This window comes from Diadema setosum, chromosome 14, assembly GCF_964275005.1.
Source record: "Diadema setosum chromosome 14, eeDiaSeto1, whole genome shotgun sequence".
Lineage (NCBI taxonomy): Eukaryota > Metazoa > Echinodermata > Echinoidea > Diadematoida > Diadematidae > Diadema > Diadema setosum.
Window position 1 is genome coordinate 11,926,604 of NC_092698.1, and position 21,170 is coordinate 11,947,773.

Consider the following 21,170-nt stretch of genomic DNA (forward strand, 5'->3'; position numbering starts at 1 on the left):
TTTCAAGTTCCATGCCTTTCAATGCGTGAATAACCAAATACTTTCTCACTTTGAGCCATGTGCTTTGCTTTTGAGGGCTTAGATACCTGAAGCATAAAGGGTGATGGAAAAATTTGGAAAGGTTGGCAAAACTTAAGCAGTCAAAAATATCTGCAAAAGAGCAATTGAACTTTGGTATTTAGTTGAATGCTTATCAATGCTCCATAACACAGGCGTTCTTTTCCGGAGATATGCAATATGTAACCGAGGGCTTACATACATAACGTCGCTGGGGTGACACGACCTCGAATCTACAAAATCATGAATTATCAGGAGAACGAAAAAACTTTCTTGTCGCATCAAATTGATCGTTCAGGCGGCGTCCTTTCTTTTTAAAACTAGAATATATTTATATTTATTAACTTTATTGCAAAAAAGACAAAAAGTCACTTTTTGATACATTAGAATGAGTTACGAGATTTTCGCATTTACTTCGATCGAGATACGAGGTTTTCACTTTTTATTCAAATTGAGATTCAAATTTTTAGTTTCACCTTTGAGTGAGTTACGAGTTATTGAAACTTAGTCTAAAACCACTCTGTAACACAAGGGGGCATTTTTATGTGTTTTGTCAATTTTTTTTTCTCCGATAAATTTGCTCTCAGCCTATCAGATGGAAGATCATAGTATCTTTTAACAGTTTTTCAGGAAAAAAAATACATCTGACACAACGCTTCATGAAATGCCCTCAGCACTGTGATATAAGCCGTGGTGCAAACTGGATTGATTGAACACGGGCACACAGTATGGCATGCGTGCGAAGTGCGACGTCTCTACCCCGCTGTTATAGTCCAGGCTAGAAGGCACCCAACCTTGTTTTTTGATATATACAATGTTTTTTGATGGTTTCTTGTCAGTTCGAGGTGCTGATTCCAAATCCGATAGATGCCACTCGCGTAACCTTGAGCATTTTCGGCAAAATGCAGAAATCCAAAATGGCCGCCAGATATGCTAATTCGGCCGTGATAAACATAATAATGTGCATTAGATAGATGCCACTCGCGTAACCTTGAGCATTTTCGGCAAAATGCAGAAATCCAAAATGGCCGCCAGATATGCTAATTCGGCCGTGATAAACATAATAATGTGCATTATATGACCAATTATTCCACCAAACTTTGTACATTTCTGTTCCTAGAGTTACTCCATCTGCATTTGCAAGCGAATTTTCATTTCATATAGGTTCATTTAGCATTTAAAGCTCATTTTTTATTCAAAATGGCCGCCATTCCTATGCTTATGTACTATATGAATGGCAAAACATATGCATGGAAATATAGAACAAATTTACTGTATTTTCAGTCCCGTACCTGCGCTATCATAAAGTGTTGCATGTGCAATATGTTGGGTGTCACTTACAATATATAGGGGGCCTACATACATGAGCATTTAATATTCATAAACCTTACGATGTTGAACACAATTTCTTATATATTTCATTTTGTCTCAACAATATAAGTTCACGAAACGTCTAGCAAAGGAATCAATATACCATCATATTCTACATGCCGGTTGAATATAAAAATGTAATACTAACACAATATATTAAGGAGCCTAGATACATATATTTATCAAATAATGTTGAAAATGAAGGGGAAGCTAGAAAGCAAAGCTTGTGATATACATTCCCCAAAAACCATATTAACAAAGTACAGAAAAATCCTATACAGTAAGTGCAGAGATACATGGTTGCAGACAAAAACACATCGGACATTAATGACACAACTAAAAACCCTTTACATTGTAGATTTTTTTTTTCCAGCAAGGAGTTCGGGGGGGGGGGGGGAGAGGAGCAGTCCTTTATGAGGCGAGTTCGAAATGGATCATAACCTCCATCACTTTGATATAATTTAATTTAGAAGTGCCGCCTTGATTTATCGAGCAAACCTGATTTTCTTCTTTAATTAAAACAGCAACAAAAACTGTTGAAGGCATAAACGAAACTGTCTTAATGCAATACCGTACAAACTCTTCACCAAGGAGCAATGTGAGATACCTCTTTCAGTTCTCTCACAGTTCCCAGGTGTTCATAATATACACCTTGACATGATCTCATTCAATCTTGTCTTGAAACTAAAACTGTCATTTGTATTGTCTTTAAAGAACCCTTTAATTGTATGTTTAGCAGCAGGCGACATCAGCCCCAAATTTGCAGAATTCTCAGGCTAAAGATGCATATTAGTCCTGGAATTGTTTTAATTGCAACCACATCTGGTGATGTTCAGCACTTCCTTAGGGGTCAGAGGGCGATTATTTGCCATAGAAACAGGATGAAGACATGAAGACTTGCTTGATCACCACCCGTTGAAGCCCTGCGGCTTTGTTGCCAGGCAAGAGACAGTGTTGTAGGTAACTTGGGTGGTATCAGAGATGACATCAGACCAGCATCTGCACCAACCTGTTTGGGGTCAAAGCTTTCAAGTTACAGTAGGGAAATCTAGGCTTGTGGGATTTCAGGCACATTGATGGCAGGTTGTTCAAGGGGGCATTTCCTGAAGTGTTTTGTCAGATCTTTTCTTTTTGACAAACTGTTATAAGCTATTAAATCCTTGCATCTGACTGGCTGAGAGCAAATTTGTCAGACAAATTTGTCAGACAAAACGCTGCATGAAATGCCCCCCCCCCCCCATGCTATCGTGTTTGGAAGGTCAGGGTATGCGTTGACGGTACTGGTGACACTTGCCATCCTTTCCTTCCAGTGTGAGGGAGAGTGATCGAGTGCCAGTGAAGGAGAGTTGACTTCCTTTGGAAGGCTTGCCACAGAGGGCTACCTTGAACATAGCGTTGGCAAGATGGTTACTAAGATGGAAGGCATGGGACCCGTGATGATAATCTAAAAAAGGTTGGGGCAAAGTCTCCAAAAGATGAAGTACTCCACTATTGTCTTGAGATGGGTCAGTACTCGGCTCATCATGTCATCCAAGGACTTTCTATGAGACGGTAAAGGCAAGATCATCTGCAAACTTCCTACGTGAAGTGAATGTAATGTCACCACATATATGTTAAAAAGACCTCTATAAAAGTGGAGTTAGTTTACAGCCACCATTAAGGAGGCCATCATTTAGAGTCCTAACACAGCTGGTCTGGTTACCGAGAGCAACCCTGAATCTGCAAATGCTGAAGTTGTTATAACACTGCTTTCAGAATGAGGCAGCACTGTACAGATCTCAGAGTCTCCCTCGACATCATAGGCCTATACTCAAACACATTCACTCCGAAAAAAACGGTGGTAAAATTCGTCTACCGTATATAATTCATCTGGGTTAACATTAAACACTTTGGGGCATTGTTTTCATTTCAGAGATTTGACAACAGGAAGTGAGGTGGTCCCTTTTTCCACTTTCACCTGCCTCATGTTCTTTCTCGGATGAGGGGACTGAAAAGTTTGTATAATATCGCTTTTAGATAATGTAGAACAGGACAGTTAATTGGAAATTTCATTTGTGTCATCATCTAGGATTCAGCCTTTTAATTCAATAAATCAGAATGAATATTTTGATGTTGAACATCTCAAGGCAAGTAAGTATCAAATGTTCATTATCTAATAATTCCTGATAAACGATCTTGATGTTGGCGTCAATTCAAGTTTTGGTGGATTTTTCCAAATACCTAGGGAAAAATTCAGATTGAGGTTGCAAATTTGGATGTTTGCATCAAAAAATAAAACAGCCTTTATTTGTAAAAACCTTCTGATTTATAATCAGCACACAAATTGGTAAACAGTGTACCTGAGTGACAAAAAAAAAAGAAAATTTTTTTATTTCACACGCTCTGCCGTTCATATTGTGCAGGGGTATGTGAGTGGCATCCGTTTTGAAGTTTTGTATTAAGAAGAATATAATAAGAGTAAAAACAAACTTTCTGTTTTTTGTTTTTTTTTTTGGTTTGCTTGTTTTGCTAGTGGCACTCATCAGATTTACATTGCACATGCAAAACTTGATAAAATCGTAGGTATGTGACTGAAAATTCGTCTTCTATTTCTATGCATATTTTTTGCCATTCATATAGTACATGAGTATAGGAGTGGCGGCCATTTTGAATTGAAAATAAGCTTAAAGGGTGCGTACAGTTCTGGTCGAGGTGAGGATTTAGCTTTTAACGTTTTACGAGATATTCAGAAACCACTCTATGAGATGTCAAAGAGCACGCAGTTCCAAGGGGTATATCAAAAGTTTTTCGATGAAAATCGGTTTTGAAATGGCTGAGATATCCAAAAACAAGGTGAAACAAAGAGATCCTAATAAAGTTGTGGCATGTCGCCTTTTATTATTAGCACTTTTTTGGATATCTCAACCATTTGAAAACTAATTTTCATCAAATAAACGTTGAATCCTTCTTAAAATTACATGCTCTTTCATATTTCATAAAAGGCTTTTCATTATCTCACTTAGGCATGTTCAAAACATGAATCCCCACCTCAACCAGTACTGTACAGTCCCTTTAAAATACTGAATGTACCTCTTCAAATGAAAGATTTCTTGCATGTGCAAGTAGAATTACTCAAGGAACAAAAAAAAAAAAAAAAACTTTGATGGAATAATTTGACATGAAATTGGCATAACTGGGATTATCATGGCCAAATTAGCATATCTGGCGGCCATTTTGGATTTTTGCATTTTGCCGAAAATGCTCAAGGTTACGCGAGTGGCATCAATTGGATTTGGAATCAGCACCCTCGAATTGACAAGAAACCATCAAAAAACATTGTATATATCAAAAAACAAGGTTAGGTGCACTTTCTATGGAGCCTAGCCTGGACTATTAACGGAAAAAGAAGCTGTGTTACGGGACATTTTGGTAAATCGGCCCACTTTGGTAAAGTACCAAAATATTTTAGTGACGGCACATTTTAGTAACTGCACATTTTGATTATTTACCATAATGTGCCGATAGTGCACCTATAACTGACGAGATCAATTGTTACCAAAATATGCAGTTAAAAGTGGATTTGCCTGCACATTTGGTAACTGAACTAAAAACCCATGGATGGGAATAGAATGGAATAGAATGGAATAAAATGGAATAGAAATATGTCAACCACTTCTGACATTTGATCCCGCAATGAATGAGGAATTCCGGTGGGATGTTGTCTAGACCTTGGGCCTTTCCACTTATTAGTAGGGCTAATGCATTAGTTAACTCCTCCTGAGAGAATGGAGCCGGCAACCATCCATCCACTCCCGGGGCCTGCCATAGGTTCGTGGTCTTCTGCGTCACAGATCGAGTGTGGGCCTTGTCACAGTCCTTGAATCGCCCATTGCTAACAAGTTGTTCTGCGATGAAGTTGGCTGATACAGGACATGTTCTAGGTTTGGTACTGTTTCCAGTGAGGCGTTTGACAGTCTTCCAAGCAACTCTGCTGGAGTGAGTGAAGTCTATCCCTTGCACGGTTTCTTCCCAACGTTCACGGCGCTTCCTGTGTAGAAAATCAGTGAGTTCTGTGGCTTTGGTGGAAGCCATGTCTCCAGGTTCAGATCGGAAAAACTGTTTGTAGATAGCATCACATTCTTCGTCCCAGGCGGGGATGTAGTGTCGGCGAAAGCCACGTGCGATGGAATTCGTTGCTGCCTTGATGAGAAGATTGCAGAAGTCCGAGTTGGGGAGTTTGTGGAGGGAGATAGCCGTTCACGCCACTGGTGAGTCTAATGGACATGAAACCAATGCTTTCCAACTGTGAGTATTCTTGACAAAAGTTGCAATCCCATGATTTTTCGATTGCCGTTATGTGCCGTCAGAGTGAAGCCAGGGATCTTGAGATAAGAGCTGTCCTTAGTATGAATTTCCAGTAGAAGAACTACTGTGGCTTTATGTGCCTGAAGTAACTGTTTAATAACATTGATCTTGGCTTTGGTTAGGCCTTCTACGTTCAGTTGCAGCACGGAGACGCCTTCCTGTATGACATCAAATGATGCTTGCCCTGATAAGTTTGTGTCAGCTTCAGGCTGCGAACATGAAAGATTCATTTTGTTTAGTGCTTTACTGTTGCTGCTGCTGTCTCAGATTGTTGTCATTCGCCTGATAAATCAGTCACCTGATCGATCACTAGAACCGGGCCCACTACAAGGAGGTTGACATCACGGACCCACAGACACTATTCAGTGCTACTCGATACTCGTGAGTATCGACTCGAAGGGTATTTATAGCTCAGAGTTCAAAAGGAGATAAAAGGGGACGTGTCGTTTAGCTCTTGTGACGTCACAATAATGACTTGTGTCAAATCTGGCTGCTTACGAGTGCTCTGTGTGCGTTCCTGAAAGTCCGACTTATTAGGAGTTAGCTGCGAGGACTGTAGGGGATGCCATCACAATGAGATTTGTTGGCTATAGTTGCGTACTTGTTGCATATGTATCAAGCGTATAGGCCTGTTACTTATCGTTATGAAAAGCAACAATATCGGGTTGCCCTCTCTAAAGATCAAAGTAGTCCCTTAGTAAAGCACAAAATCAGCCACTGTATCACAATATAATGAAGAGAAAACGGAAAGATCTTGCTTGAAGTATCCAGGCTTAACATGCAATAAGAATCTTAATGTAAATCCACAAACCACGATCCCCGACGTAAATCCTCAAGCCACGATCCCCGATGCAACTGATGTAATTCACACGTTGTTTTACGTTCCTTCAACTCCGATGACGTAACAATTGAGGACCACGCTGGTATCCACAACTCCAATGATGTCACGGTGAGCTTGCGTCACTGGCTAAGTGCGTTGTTATAAGAATGCGCAAAAAGTTGGATGCGTTTCCAGGGAGTGATAGAGCGCACACGCCTTTTACCAAGACTTCAGTGGAAAACAGCACTGTGGTGATTTGAAAATCCTTTCACAAATTTAAACTTAAATAGAGGATGAAAAGATGGAATAAGGATGATGAATAAGGAAAATGATGATCCAAAACAAATATTGACAAGCCCAGGAGATTCCTTGCACAAAACCCTTGAAGATGGTGTGTTTTGATAATCAGAAGCGCCCAGGAAAGTATTTGACAGTAACCATTTCCAGGAGCTCCGCCAATACACGTCCGATCTCAACGACTCCTTTTCCTCCTTTCGTAGACCTACTCAATTTCGTCACCCTATCAATGCGTTATTTCAAGACTTTAATTAAATGAGACGTGTGCTTTCCATTTGAGGTCTCAAATACTTAAAGCATACGGGGAGATGAAAAAAAGTCGGGAAGGGTAACGAAATTGATGCAGTCACCAATATCCCCAAAACATTTATTGATTTCTGTTCTGGAATTGACTGCTCATCAATGCTGTATAACACATGCATTTCTTTCCGGAGAGATGCAATATGGAATCGAGGGCTTATAAACATAATTAAGGGAGTTAAACGTCAGTGGTGACGAATAAAAGGTAGCAAGGGTGACGAAATCGCTTAATTCCGCGATATGCTTTAATCATGATTTACATTGATACAACCATTTCGTTTAAATGGAATGAATTTCAATATGATTTGCAATGAATAAACTTCAAGTGACTTCCTCTTTTGATTACAGAGCTGACACCTCTCAGTGCTGAAAAAAAAGAAGGCTTCAAGGGTGACGAAATGGCTTAATTCCGCGATATGCTTTCCTCATGATTTGCATTGATACAACCATTTCGTTAAAATCTCAATGCGATGTGCGATAGATAACCTTCAAGTGACTTGCTCTTTTGCTTACAGAGCTAAAACCTATCACACAGTTGTAAAAACCGTTTAAGCTAAAAAGCGGCAGTTGGACATAAAAGGGTGACGAAGTGTTTATACGCGTTTAAGCTTAGGTTAGGCATTACTTTGAAATAACATTAAAAGTAACTAATATATCAAACTCTGTTAATACCACTTTGCTGTACTTTCAAGTTCCATGATTTTCGATGATTTTCAATGCGTCATTCAATGCGTCATTTCAAGACTTCCATTAATTGAGATGTGTACTTTGCATTTGAGCTCTCAAATACTTAAAGCATAAAGTGAGATGAAAATGAAAATCGGTAATGGTGACGAAATGGATGCAGTCACCAATATTCCCAAAACAGTTATTGATCTTTGTTCTGGAATTGACTGCTTATCAATGCTGCATAATACATGCACTCTTTTCCGGAGAGTGGCATCACTTTGGAATCACAGTAAAAGTAAGAAATATATCAAACTCTGTTAATACCACTTTGCTGTGCTTTCAAGTTCCATGATTTTTAATAAATTAATTGAGACGTGTGCTTTGCATTTAAAGTCTCAAATACCTTAAAGCATAAAGTGAGATGAAAATAAAGTCGCCAAGGGTGACAAAATTGATGCAGTCACCAATATCCCCAAAACAGTTATTGATCTTTGTTCTGGAATTAATTGATTATCGATGATGCATAACACATGCATTCATTTCCGGAGAGATGCAATATGGAATCGAGGGCTTAGAAACATAATTAAGGGAGTTAAACGTCAGTGGTGACGGATAAAGGGTAGCAAGGGTGACGAAAACGCTTAATTCCGCGATATGCTTTCCTCATGATTTACATTGATACAACCATTTCGTTTAAATTGAATGCATTTCAATATGATTTGCAATGAATAAACTTCAAGTGACTTCCTGTTTTGATTACAGACAGTTGTAAAAAATGTTAAAGCGAAAAAGCGGCAGTTGGATATAAAAGGGTGACGAAGTGTTTATACGACACGTTCTTCTTAGGTGAGGCATCACTTTGGAATAACAGTAAAAGTAAGTAATATATCAAACTCTGTTAATACCACTTTGCTGTGCTTTCAAGTTCGATGATTTTCAGTGCGTCATTCAATGCGTCATTTCAAGACGTTCATTAATTGAGACGTGTGCTTTGCATTTGAGGTCTCAAATACTTAAAGCTTAAAGTGAAATGAAAAGAAAAGTCGGCAAGGGTGACGAAATTGATGCAGTCACCAATATCCCCAAAACAGTGATCTTTGTTCTGGAATTGACTGCTTATCAGTGCTGCATAACACATGCATTCTTTTCCGGAGAGAGGCATCACTTTGGAATAACAGTAAAAGTAAGTAAAATATCAAACTCTGTTAATACCACTTTGCTGTGCTTTGAAGTTCCATGATTTTCAATGATTTTCGATGCGTTGTTCAATGCGTCATTTCAAGACTTTCATTAGTTGAGACGTGTGCTTTGCATCTAAGGTCTCAAATACTTAAAGCATAGAGGGAGATTAAAAAAAGTTGGCAAGGGTGACAAAATTGATGCAGTCAAAAATATCCCCAAAACAGTTATTGATATTTGTTCTGGAGATGATTGTTACCGATGATGCATAACACATGCATTCATTTCCGGAGAGATGCAATATGGATTCGAGGGCTTACAAACATGATTAAAGGAGTTAAACGTCATTCGTGACGAATGAAAGGTGACAAGGGTGACGAAATCGCTTGATTCCGCGATATGCTTTCCTCATGATTGATACAACCATTTCGTTAAAATTGAATGTATGTCAATGTGATTTGTAATGAATAACCTTCAAGTGACTTGCTCTTTTGATTAGAGAGCTAAAACCTATCACACAGTTGTAAAAAATGTTTAAGCGAAAAAGCGGCAGTGTGACACAAAAGGGTGACGAAGTGTTGATACGACACGTCTTGTTTAGGTTAGGCATCACTTTGGAATAACAGTAAGAGTAAGTAATATATCAAACTCTGTTAATACCACTTTGCTGTGCTTTCCAGTTCCATTGATTTTCAATGCGTGGTTTTCAATAATTGTCAATGCGTCATTCAATGCGTCATTTCAAGACTTTCATTAATTGAGACGTGTGGTTTGCATTTGAGGTCTCAAACACTTAACAATTCACAATTCACAATTGACAGACACAATTTGAATTTACATGCATTGTACACTGGACCAAAAACCTACCCTGTATGCTTAACACGCGTGCTCGCATGGCACATTATACATAAAAGATTGATCAGTCACGAGCAATAATTTGTACTCTTTTTATGGACAAATACGTCTCCAGAAAACTTTGTCGTTTCACTGTAAACTCCTCGTTAACACGCAGGCGTTTTGTGAAATGAAAACGTCTCTTTGCGTGGACTAGTAACGTAGAACGTCGGGTTACTTCTCGAGAAGTGTCGGGGGGGGGGGGGAAGCTAGCAAAATTGTGGAGCTGGTGCATGGCCTGATTTTCGTTGCAAACTTCTCGTATTGTGAATGTTGTTGCGGAGCAAGGGCGGAGCGCAAGTGTGTTCAACCCATGTCTGTCTATGCAGTTGTGAGTGCCAGGTAATTGTGTAATGTTCCAGATACCAGTTTTCAAATTTGATTCCTGAAGCACCGAGACAGTACATAAAAAGTGACGGAAGAAGGCAGTAAAGACGTTTTCTCCAACAAATTTGTGCTTTCTATTTTGAGTTCTGAAATTACATGAGTTACTTCAATATAAATGTAACGGAAAAAGGCGGCTAAAATGACGAAGTGAATAGAGCGCACATCGTATAATATATAAGCACATGCTTATGTATTATACGATGATATTACTTTGCACGAATCTCATTCGGTTTTAATACAAATTTTAAACTAGCGATATGTTCTTTGGACTAGATGTCTCAAATGTATTAGACAGTCCAGGAGACATGTATTTTGCTTTCAAATGCTCAAGGGTGACGAAATCGACTTAGTCCATAATTTCCTTTTGTTATAACTCAAATTCAATGCGTCATTTCAAGACTCTACCAGATACGCATTGAATGCGTCATTTCAAGATTCATTAATTCAGATGTGTGCTTTGCATTGGAGCTCTCAAACACTTAAAGCATAAAGTTGAGATGAAAAAAAAAAATCGGCAAGGGTGACGAAATGGATGCAGTTATTTTAAACTAGCGAAGAAGAATATAGTCATATAACGATTTTTGTATATTACTTATACCAACAATAATGACGAAATCGTCACTATTGCCAGCTACGTGTTTAAATGGAACCTTCGATCATTATACTTTCTTTCGAAATGGATGCTGCTTGTTGTACGAATACATCAGTCAGTTGTAATTAGAGGGTAAGTGAAAAGGAATTTATTGCGTTTTACCAAATTGAATAAATCATAAACAGGTTCATGACATTGCATTCCATTATTTTCGCTATTTACAGTAACGACGAAAACAAAAATTGATTGCTTTAAAGGGTGTGTACAGTTCTGGTCGAGGTGAGGATTTAGCTTTTAACGTTTTGCGAGATATTCAGAAACCACTCTATGAGATGTCAAAGAGCATGCAGTTCTAAGGGGTATCAAAAGTTTATTCGATGAAAATCGGTTTTGAAATGGCTGAGATATCCAAAAACAATGTGAAACAAAGAGATCCTAATAAAGTTGTGGCATGTCGCCTTTTATTATTAGCACTTTTTTGGATATCTCAGCCATTTGAAAACCAATTTTCATCAAATAAACATTGAATCCTTCTTAAAATTACATGCTCTTTCATATTTCATAAGAGGCTTTTCATCATCTCACTTAGGAATGTTCAAGACATGAATCCCCACCTCAACCAGTACTGTACAGTCCCTTTAAATAATGCACAAGCATTTTACGATTTGCCCGGTGAAGTGCTCTACCAGATACGAGTTTTCAAATTTACCCGTATGTAAAGTATGACGAAAAAAGTACAATAATGCCGATTTCATCTTTACTTTTAACGGCAGAAGCGAAATTGACTGACCATAATTTACTTTTCTTAGAAAAGTACAATAATGCCGATTTCATCTTTACTTTTAACGGCAGAAGCGAAATTGACTGACCATAATTTACTTTTCTTAGAAATCACACGCATGTTCCACTTAGAGTTGCATCTATGTCAATGTGTTTTGTAAAGATTTTACTTCGAGTGACATGTGTTTCACTGACATGCATCAGACAGCTCGCTCAACGTAAAGAGTGACGAAATAAACACAAAAATGACGATATTTTTGGAACTGTGTTGTTCCGTGTGTTGGAACTTTGTTGTGGACGGACGTGTGCAGATCGAGCTCACATACTCGTGATCTTTTTATCACTATTTACTGGATCTGTGCAGTCATTTTTATATCTTTTGAAAGTGGAAGTGATCCTCTTCAACAAGGAATCATTGACTGTTAATGTATCCAGTCTGATTTTCGTAAGTTACGTGTTTTATGTTTCATTTTCGTCATCTTTTTGTCCTAGCTCTACATTATCGCGTTGATTCATAACAAACTTCGCGCATGCCCTGAGCGCGTCACCAGCAGAATCACGCAATATTAACTAACTGAGTTCATTGTGTCGTCACTGGCTTTAGCGGAAGTTGCACTTCGCTCTACTGAACTTTGAACTATATTCTGGTATCATATCCGTGTGTGTGACGATTGTATGCATCTTCTGTTATCTTCACTGCGTCTGTCTCCTGTAGCAACCCCTTCACCTGTCCCCTATAACAACACTCCCTGGTGTGGACCATCTCTACGCATATTTTTGTTGTCTCCACTGCGTCTGTCACCTATAACAACCTGCGCAACAGCATCATTTCCCTCAACCCGCGTTATCAACAGCTTAGCAACGACAGCAGCTACTGATTCTGTTGTGACGACATCAACTCATACCCTGAGGAAGACAATGGTCCTGCTATTACGTCGACACTTTTAGCGAGCGACTCTGATACACATGGAGTTAACTAGCTGTTTAGCATTCACATTCTTTGCTCTTCTTTTGAAAGATGCATATGCATTGAACATGGAAACTCTGTACTTCATGCACGCTTATCTCTATGCAATGCGCGTACACATACTGTGAGACAAAAGTACTGCGGAGCTGCTATTCCTTATTACAGTAACTCTATAGCAGCTCATCGCATCTCACTCCTGTTATCGGGAGATGTCAGTCCTAACCCTGGGCCCCTTGATAGAAGGTATACACCGAGTGAATTACATACACCTACTGCCCGCCAAACCTATGACTGTAATACCATGCGATCGTTAGCACCTTCTACCACAGGAAAATGGTGTAAACTGGATGATAATATTTTGGATATAATAACTGATCTCGGTATTATAAGGAAAGGTAAGCCTCATTGTGGAGGAAAAAGTATAAAGAGATTGAATAGGCATATGACTCGCTGGCAGACAAGTTCTCCTGCTTCTAGTACATCTAATTCCACAGCAAAGCAAAGTACTGAGCAATGTCATGAGAAACGATTTCAGCGTCCTCAGTCAAGAAAGAATATTTCCTTCTGCATGATGAATGCAAGATCACTGAAAAATAAACCTGCAGATTTCATTGATTTTGCAACTGAGAATGATCTTCATGTCATTGGTGTATGCGAAACGTGGCTGTCGCCACGGTTGCTACGGTTGGCCTTCTTACTCCAAGTGGATTTTTATTCCGACATGTTCCACGTAAGCACAAGAGAGGCGGCGGTGTTGCAGTACTCATCCGGAGCAATCTGGAACATGAAATCATCAGCTCTTCATGCAACTATAACACCTTCGAGTTGATCCAGATTGAAATTCTGCATAAGACAAGGAATGTTCACCTAATGATAGTATATAGACCTCCTAATCCAAACCAATTCAATGATTTCCTTGAAGAATTTTCTACTCTTCTGGATGAACAACTTCCATGGAGAAGTGACCTCATAGTATCAGGTGATTTCAACATTCAGATGGATCTGCCTTCGCCTATACCAAGAAGTTCACAGATCTGATGGCTAGTCATAATCTTCAGCAGCATATACAAGGATCCACCCATTCCCGAGGGCATATACTTGATTTGCTCATGACAAGGCAAGATGATGTGACAACTGTCCAAAATATCAGGGTCTGTGAGGGCATCTCTGACCACGCTGCCATAATGTGTGAAATCAACACTCCTGTCAAAATCTCCTACAAGAAAATGATATCAACCCGGAAAGTGCGATCAATCAACATTGGAATGCTGCGTGAAGATCCGATGATATAATCTCTTCCTTTTATTTGCTCAAGTGCTGAAAATGTTGAAAAAGCTATCAGCAATTATAACTCTACTTTGTCTACGGTTCTGGACAAATACGCTCCTATCCAGAAGCGCTGTATTACCCTTCGCCCAAACACTCAATGGTACAATGAAGGAATTGCAAGTGCGAAACTGCGTCGAAGGCAATTAGAAAGAAAATGGAGGAAATCGTTGTTAGAGATTGATAGGCAGTTGTATTGTAAACAACGTCAGTATGTCCGTTCACTACTCAGGAAAGCGAAAACTGAATATCACTCTAAACAAGTTAATGACTGTGGAAAAGACACAAGGAAACTCTTTCAGGTTGTAAACAAGCTCCTTGGCAGAAAACAGAAATCCCCTCTACCTGAGCATGATTCTGACAAAGAATTGCCTAACCAGTTTAATTGGTTTTTCGTCGATAAGATAGCGAATATACGCTTATCCTTACCATGTGTCCGTGTGGTTAAAAGTGAAGCTGAAGTTGCAACTACTTCAAAATTAGACTCACTAAATCCAACCTCTGTAACTGAGGTTAAGCATATGATTATGAAGTCTCCAAATATGTCATGTGAATTAGACCCTTTTTGTACGGATCTGATAAAAAAAAATGTGTATCAGTGACTGCCCCTGCCATTACGAGCATAATAAATGGCAGTTTTGCAGCAGGTGTTGTGCCAAATGAATTGAAAACAGCGGTGATATTTCCAACCCTCAAAAGACCTCATTTAGATAAGAACATGTTAAACAACTATCGACCAATTTGAAACCTGCCATTTGTTAGCAAAGTTATGGAACGTGTTTCCTTTTCACGCCTACGAGACTACTTCCAAGAGAATGATTTTCTTGATAGCCACCAATCAGCGTATCGCCCTGATCATAGTGTAGAGACATTACTTACTGACCTAACAGATCAATGTTTGAGACAGATGGATGCTGGGAATATCACTGCAGTTGTTTTACTTGATATGTCGTCAGCTTTTGATACTGTTGACCATTCCATTCTCACCCAGACTCTCAGATCTGTTGGTGTCATAGGACTTGCATTAGAGTGGTTTCAATCTTACCTTACAAGCCGTTCATAATATGTTAAGATCAATGACAGTAACTCTGATCCGGCTGCACTTACTTGCGGTGTCCCGCAAGGGTCTGTAGGTGGACCACTTCTATTCTCACTATATCTTTCAAGGATTAGACACATTTTTGAAAGACACAACATTCAGTATCACTGTTATGCAGATGATATACAAATATTTGTATCTTTTTCACCAACTAGGACTGAACTCTCTGAAGCTGTAAAACGATTGGAATTATGTATTGATGATGTTAAGGCATGGATGGAAAGAAATGGTCTCAAATTTAATGACAGTAAGTCAGAATTTATTCTGATAGGATCCAAACAGATGTCTTAATTGAATTCTGATACATGTTATGTTAGAATTGGCAATAGTAATATCAAGCCTTCGAACAAAGTTCGTAATCTTGGTGTTGTTTATGATGCAAATCTGACATTCAAAGACCACATTTCATATGAATTCCAATCTGTAAGATTTCATTTGCGTAACCTGGGCTCAATTCGGAGATATTTAACTAGGTCACCATCAGAAAAACTGATGCATGCTCTTATTTCGTCTCGTCTAGATTTCTGCAATTCTCTGTTTTGCAGCCTTCCACAAAAAGAACTCAGGAAGCTGCAACGTCTTCAGAATTGTGCCGCTAGATTACTTACTTTCAAGAAGAAAACTGTGCATACTACCCCAATACTTCGGTCCCTACACTGGCTTCCTGTAGAAAAACGTATTAACTTCAAGATTCTCCTTCTTGTTTACCGTACATTGCACAAATTTGCCCCTGTCTACTTTAAAAATACTCTTCATCTTCACCAACCACCACGTAATCTCCGTTCATCAAACTCGCTAAAATTACAGGTACCTCGAATCAAGCATAATTGGGGGGATCGGGCTTTTTCATATATGGGCCCAAAACTATGGAATGGCCTACCAAAATCTCTTAGAGAGGCATCTTCCACTGATGGTTTCAAAAAGAATCTCAAGACATGTATTTTCAATTTAAATCAACAATATTGTATACCTGTATGTATAGTATGTGTACGTATATAGGCCTATTGTTTGTTGGTTTATTGTCTTAGTTTCTGTGATACTGTTGTAACGTGACACAATATGTACTCTGTTCTATAGCGCCTTGAGTATCTTTTTTAGGTAGAAATGTGCGCTTTATAAGAGTCTCACTATTATTATTATTATTATATTTTCTGGCGAGCTATTATGTTTAGCATTTTCATCAAATCGCACACCGCTTTGTTTTACTTCTCAAAGTGCGTTATAAAGATTTTTTTAAATATATTGCAGAGAAATATAATTCAGAGAAGCAAATTACGAATACGTCAGACGGTTTAACTACATGGTGACGAAAAACGGCGGCAAGTATCAATGTCAGGTGACTTGTGCTCTCAAAATAGGAGTACGTTCCTGATAGCTACCGTCGAGAAGGAAAACCTTGGTGTGCAATTTTTTTAACCCACTTTTCTAAATTTCGTTTCTCTTTAAATACAAAGTTCTTGATAAAGCACTTTAATATTTAGAGTGATATAACGATTTTATACATCACTTATACCTACAATAGTGACGTAATTGATTCAGCCAGCAACATGTTTGAATAGAACCTGATATCATTAATACTACCTCATTTCGAAATGCATCCTTCTTAGTGTGCAAATACATCAGTCAGTTGTAAGTAAAGGGTAACTGAAATGATTCATTAAGCACAAGCATTTTACGATTTGCTCTTGTTTTATAAAGATTTTACTTCGAGTGACATTTGTTTCACTTTGTGCACTAAAATGCATCAGACAGCTCTACGTAAAGGGTGACAAAATAAACACATACATGACGATATCTTCTAGTCAACTATTATGTTAAGCATTTTCATCAAATCGCACACCGCTTTGTTTTAGCTCTCAAAGTGCGTTATATCAAGAATTTTGTATTGCAAACAAATATTAAGATAAGCGAGTTACAAATACATCAGAAAGATTGACTACTCCGTGGTGACGAAAAACGGCGGCAAGTTCCAATGTCAAAGTGACTTGTGTTCTCATAATAGGAGGACGTTCCTGATATCTACCATCGAGAAGGAAAACCATAGTAAAGTGGTGTGCAATGTATTTTGAACCCATTTCTCTAAATTCTATATCTCTTAAATACAAAGTTCTTGATAAAGGTGTTTAAGAGTAGAGTGATATCACGATTTTATATATAACTTATACTGACAATAAGTGACGAAATCGATTCAGCCAGTAACATGTTTGAATAGAACCTGATATCATTATACTACCTCATTTCGAAATGCGTGCTTCTTATTGTGCAAATACATCAGTCACTTGTAAGAAAAGGGTAACTGAAAAAATTATTTTAATAAGCACGAGCATTTTACGATTTGCTCCGTAAAGTTCTCTACAAGATACGAGTTTTCAGATTCGTCATTTACCCGTATGTGTGACAAAAAAATACAATCATGCCGATATCCCCTTATTTATGCCGACAAAAGTGAAATTGACTGTCGATAATTTGCTTTTCTTAACTCGCATTCATCTTCCACTTTGCTTAGAGTTACATCTATGTCAATTTGTTTTATAAAGATTTTACTTCGAGTGACATTTGTTTCACTTTGTGCACTAAAATGCATCAGACAGCTCTACGTAAAGGGTGACAAAATAAACACATACATGACGATATCTTCTGGTCAACTATTATGTTAAGCATTTTCATCAAATCGCACACCGCTTTGTTTTAGCTCTCAAAGTGCGTTATATCAAGAATTTTGTATTGCAAACAAATATTAAGATAAGCGAGTTACAAATACATCAGAAAGTTTGACTACTCCGTGGTGACGAAAAACGGCGGCAAGTTCCAATGTCAAAGTGACTTGTGTTCTCATAATAGGAGGACGTTCCTGATATCTACCATCGAGAAGGAAAAACCATAGTAAAGTGGTGTGCAATGTATTTTGAACCCATTTCTCTAAATTCTATATCTCTTAAATACAAAGTTCTTGATAAAGGTGTTTAAGAGTAGAGTGATATCACGATTTTATATATAACTTATACTGACAATAAGTGACGAAATCAATTCAGCCAGTAACATGTTTGAATAGAACCTGATATCATTATACTACCTCATTTCGAAATGCGTGCTTCTTATTGTGCAAATACATCAGTCACTTGTAAGAAAAGGGTAACTGAAAAAATTATTTCAATAAGCACGAGCATTTTACGATTTGCTCCGTAAAGTTCTCTACAAGATACGAGTTTTCAGATTCGTCATTTACCCGTATGTGTGACAAAAAAATACAATCATGCCGATATCCCCTTATTTATGCCGACAAAAGTGAAATTGACTGTCGATAATTTGCTTTTCTTAACTCGCATTCATCTTCAACTTTGCTTAGAGTTACATCTATGTCAATTTGTTTTATAAAGATTTTACTTCGAGTGACATTTGTTTCACTTTGTGCACTAAAATGCATCAGACAGCTCTACGTAAAGGGTGACAAAATAAACACATACATGACGATATCTTCTGGTCAACTATTATGTTAAGCATTTTCATCAAATCGCACACCGCTTTGTTTTAGCTCTCAAAGTGCGTTATATCAAGAATTTTGTATTGCAAACAAATATTAAGATAAGCGAGTTACAAATACATCAGAAAGTTTGACTACTCCGTGGTGACGAAAAACGGCGGCAAGTTCCAATGTCAAAGTGACTTGTGTTCTCATAATAGGAGGACGTTCCTGATATCTACCATCGAGAAGGAAAAACCATAGTAAAGTGGTGTGCAATGTATTTTGAACCCATTTCTCTAAATTCTATATCTCTTAAATACAAAGTTCTTGATAAAGGACTTTAAGAGTAGAGTGATATCACGATTTTATATATAACTTATACTGACAATAAGTGACGAAATCAATTCAGCCAGTAACATGTTTGAATAGAACCTGATATCATTATACTACCTCATTTCGAAATGCGTGCTTCTTATTGTGCAAATACATCAGTCACTTGTAAGAAAAGGGTAACTGAAAAAATTATTTCAATAAGCACGAGCATTTTACGATTTGCTCCGTAAAGTTCTCTACAAGATACGAGTTTTCAGATTCGTCATTTACCCGTATGTGTGACAAAAAAATACAATCATGCCGATATCCCCTTATTTATGCCGACAAAAGTGAAATTGACTGTCGATAATTTGCTTTTCTTAACTCGCATTCATCTTCAACTTTGCTTAGAGTTACATCTATGTCAATTTGTTTTATAAAGATTTTACTTCGAGTGACATTTGTTTCACTTTGTGCACTAAAATGCATCAGACAGCTCTACGTAAAGGGTGACAAAATAAACACATACATGAATATATCTTCTGGTCAACTATTATGTTAAGCATTTTCATCAAATCGCACACCGCTTTGTTTTAGCTCTCAAAGTGCGTTATATCAAGAATTTTGTATTGCAAACAAATATTAAGATAAGCGAGTTACAAATACATCAGAAAGATTGACTACTCCGTGGTGACGAAAAACGGCGGCAAGTTCCAATGTCAAAGTGACTTGTGTTCTCATAATAGGAGGACGTTCCTGATATCTACCATCGAGAAGGAAAAACCATAGTAAAGTGGTGTGCAATGTATTTTGAACCCATTTCTCTAAATTCTATATCTCTTAAATACAAAGTTCTTGATAAAGGACTTTAAGAGTAGAGTGATATCACGATTTTATATATAACTTATACTGACAATAAGTGACGAAATCAATTCAGCCAGTAACATGTTTGAATAGAACCTGATATCATTATACTACCTCATTTCGAAATGCGTGCTTCTTATTGTGCAAATACATCAGTCACTTGTAAGAAAAGGGTAACTGAAAAAATTATTTCAATAAGCACGAGCATTTTACGATTTGCTCCGTAAAGTTCTCTACAAGATACGAGTTTTCAGATTCGTCATTTACCCGTATGTGTGACAAAAAAATACAATCATGCCGATATCCCCTTATTTATGCCGACAAAAGTGAAATTGACTGTCGATAATTTGCTTTTCTTAACTCGCATTCATCTTCAACTTTGCTTAGAGTTACATCTATGTCAATTTGTTTTATAAAGATTTTACTTCGAGTGACATTTGTTTCACTTTGTGCACTAAAATGCATCAGACAGCTCTACGTAAAGGGTGACAAAATAAACACATACATGAATATATCTTCTGGTCAACTATTATGTTAAGCATTTTCATCAAATCGCACACCGCTTTGTTTTAGCTCTCAAAGTGCGTTATATCAAGAATTTTGTATTGCAAACAAATATTAAGATAAGCGAGTTACAAATACATCAGAAAGTTTGACTACTCCGTGGTGACGAAAAACGGCGGCAAGTTCCAATGTCAAAGTGACTTGTGTTCTCATAATAGGAGGACGTTCCTGATATCTAACATCGAGAAGGAAAAACCATAGAAAAGTGGTGTGCAATGTATTTTGAACCCATTTCTCTAAATTCTATATCTCTTAAATACAAAGTTCTTGATAAAGGACTTTAAGAGTAGAGTGATATCACGATTTTATATATAACTTATACTGACAATAAGTGACGAAATCAATTCAGCCAGTAACATGTTTGAATAGAACCTGATATCATTATACTACCTCATTTCGAAATGCGTGCTTCTTATTGTGCAAATACATCAGTCACTTGTAAGAAAAGGGTAACTGAAAAAATTATTTCAATAAGCACGAGCATTTTACGATTTGCTCCGTAAAGTTCTCTACAAGATACGAGTTTTCAGATTCGTCATTTACCCGTATGTGTGACAAAAAAATACAATCATGCCGATATCCCCTTATTTATGCCGACAAAAGTGAAATTGACTGTCGATAATTTGCTTTTCTTAACTCGCATTCATCTTCCACTTTGCTTAGAGTTACATCTATGTCAATTTGTTTTATAAAGATTTTACTTCGAGTGACATTTGTTTCACTTTGTGCACTAAAATGCATCAGACAGCTCTACGTAAAGGGTGACAAAATAAACACATACATGACGATATCTTCTGGTCAACTATTATGTTAAGCATTTTCATCAAATCGCACACCGCTTTGTTTTAGCTCTCAAAGTGCGTTATATCAAGAATTTTGTATTGC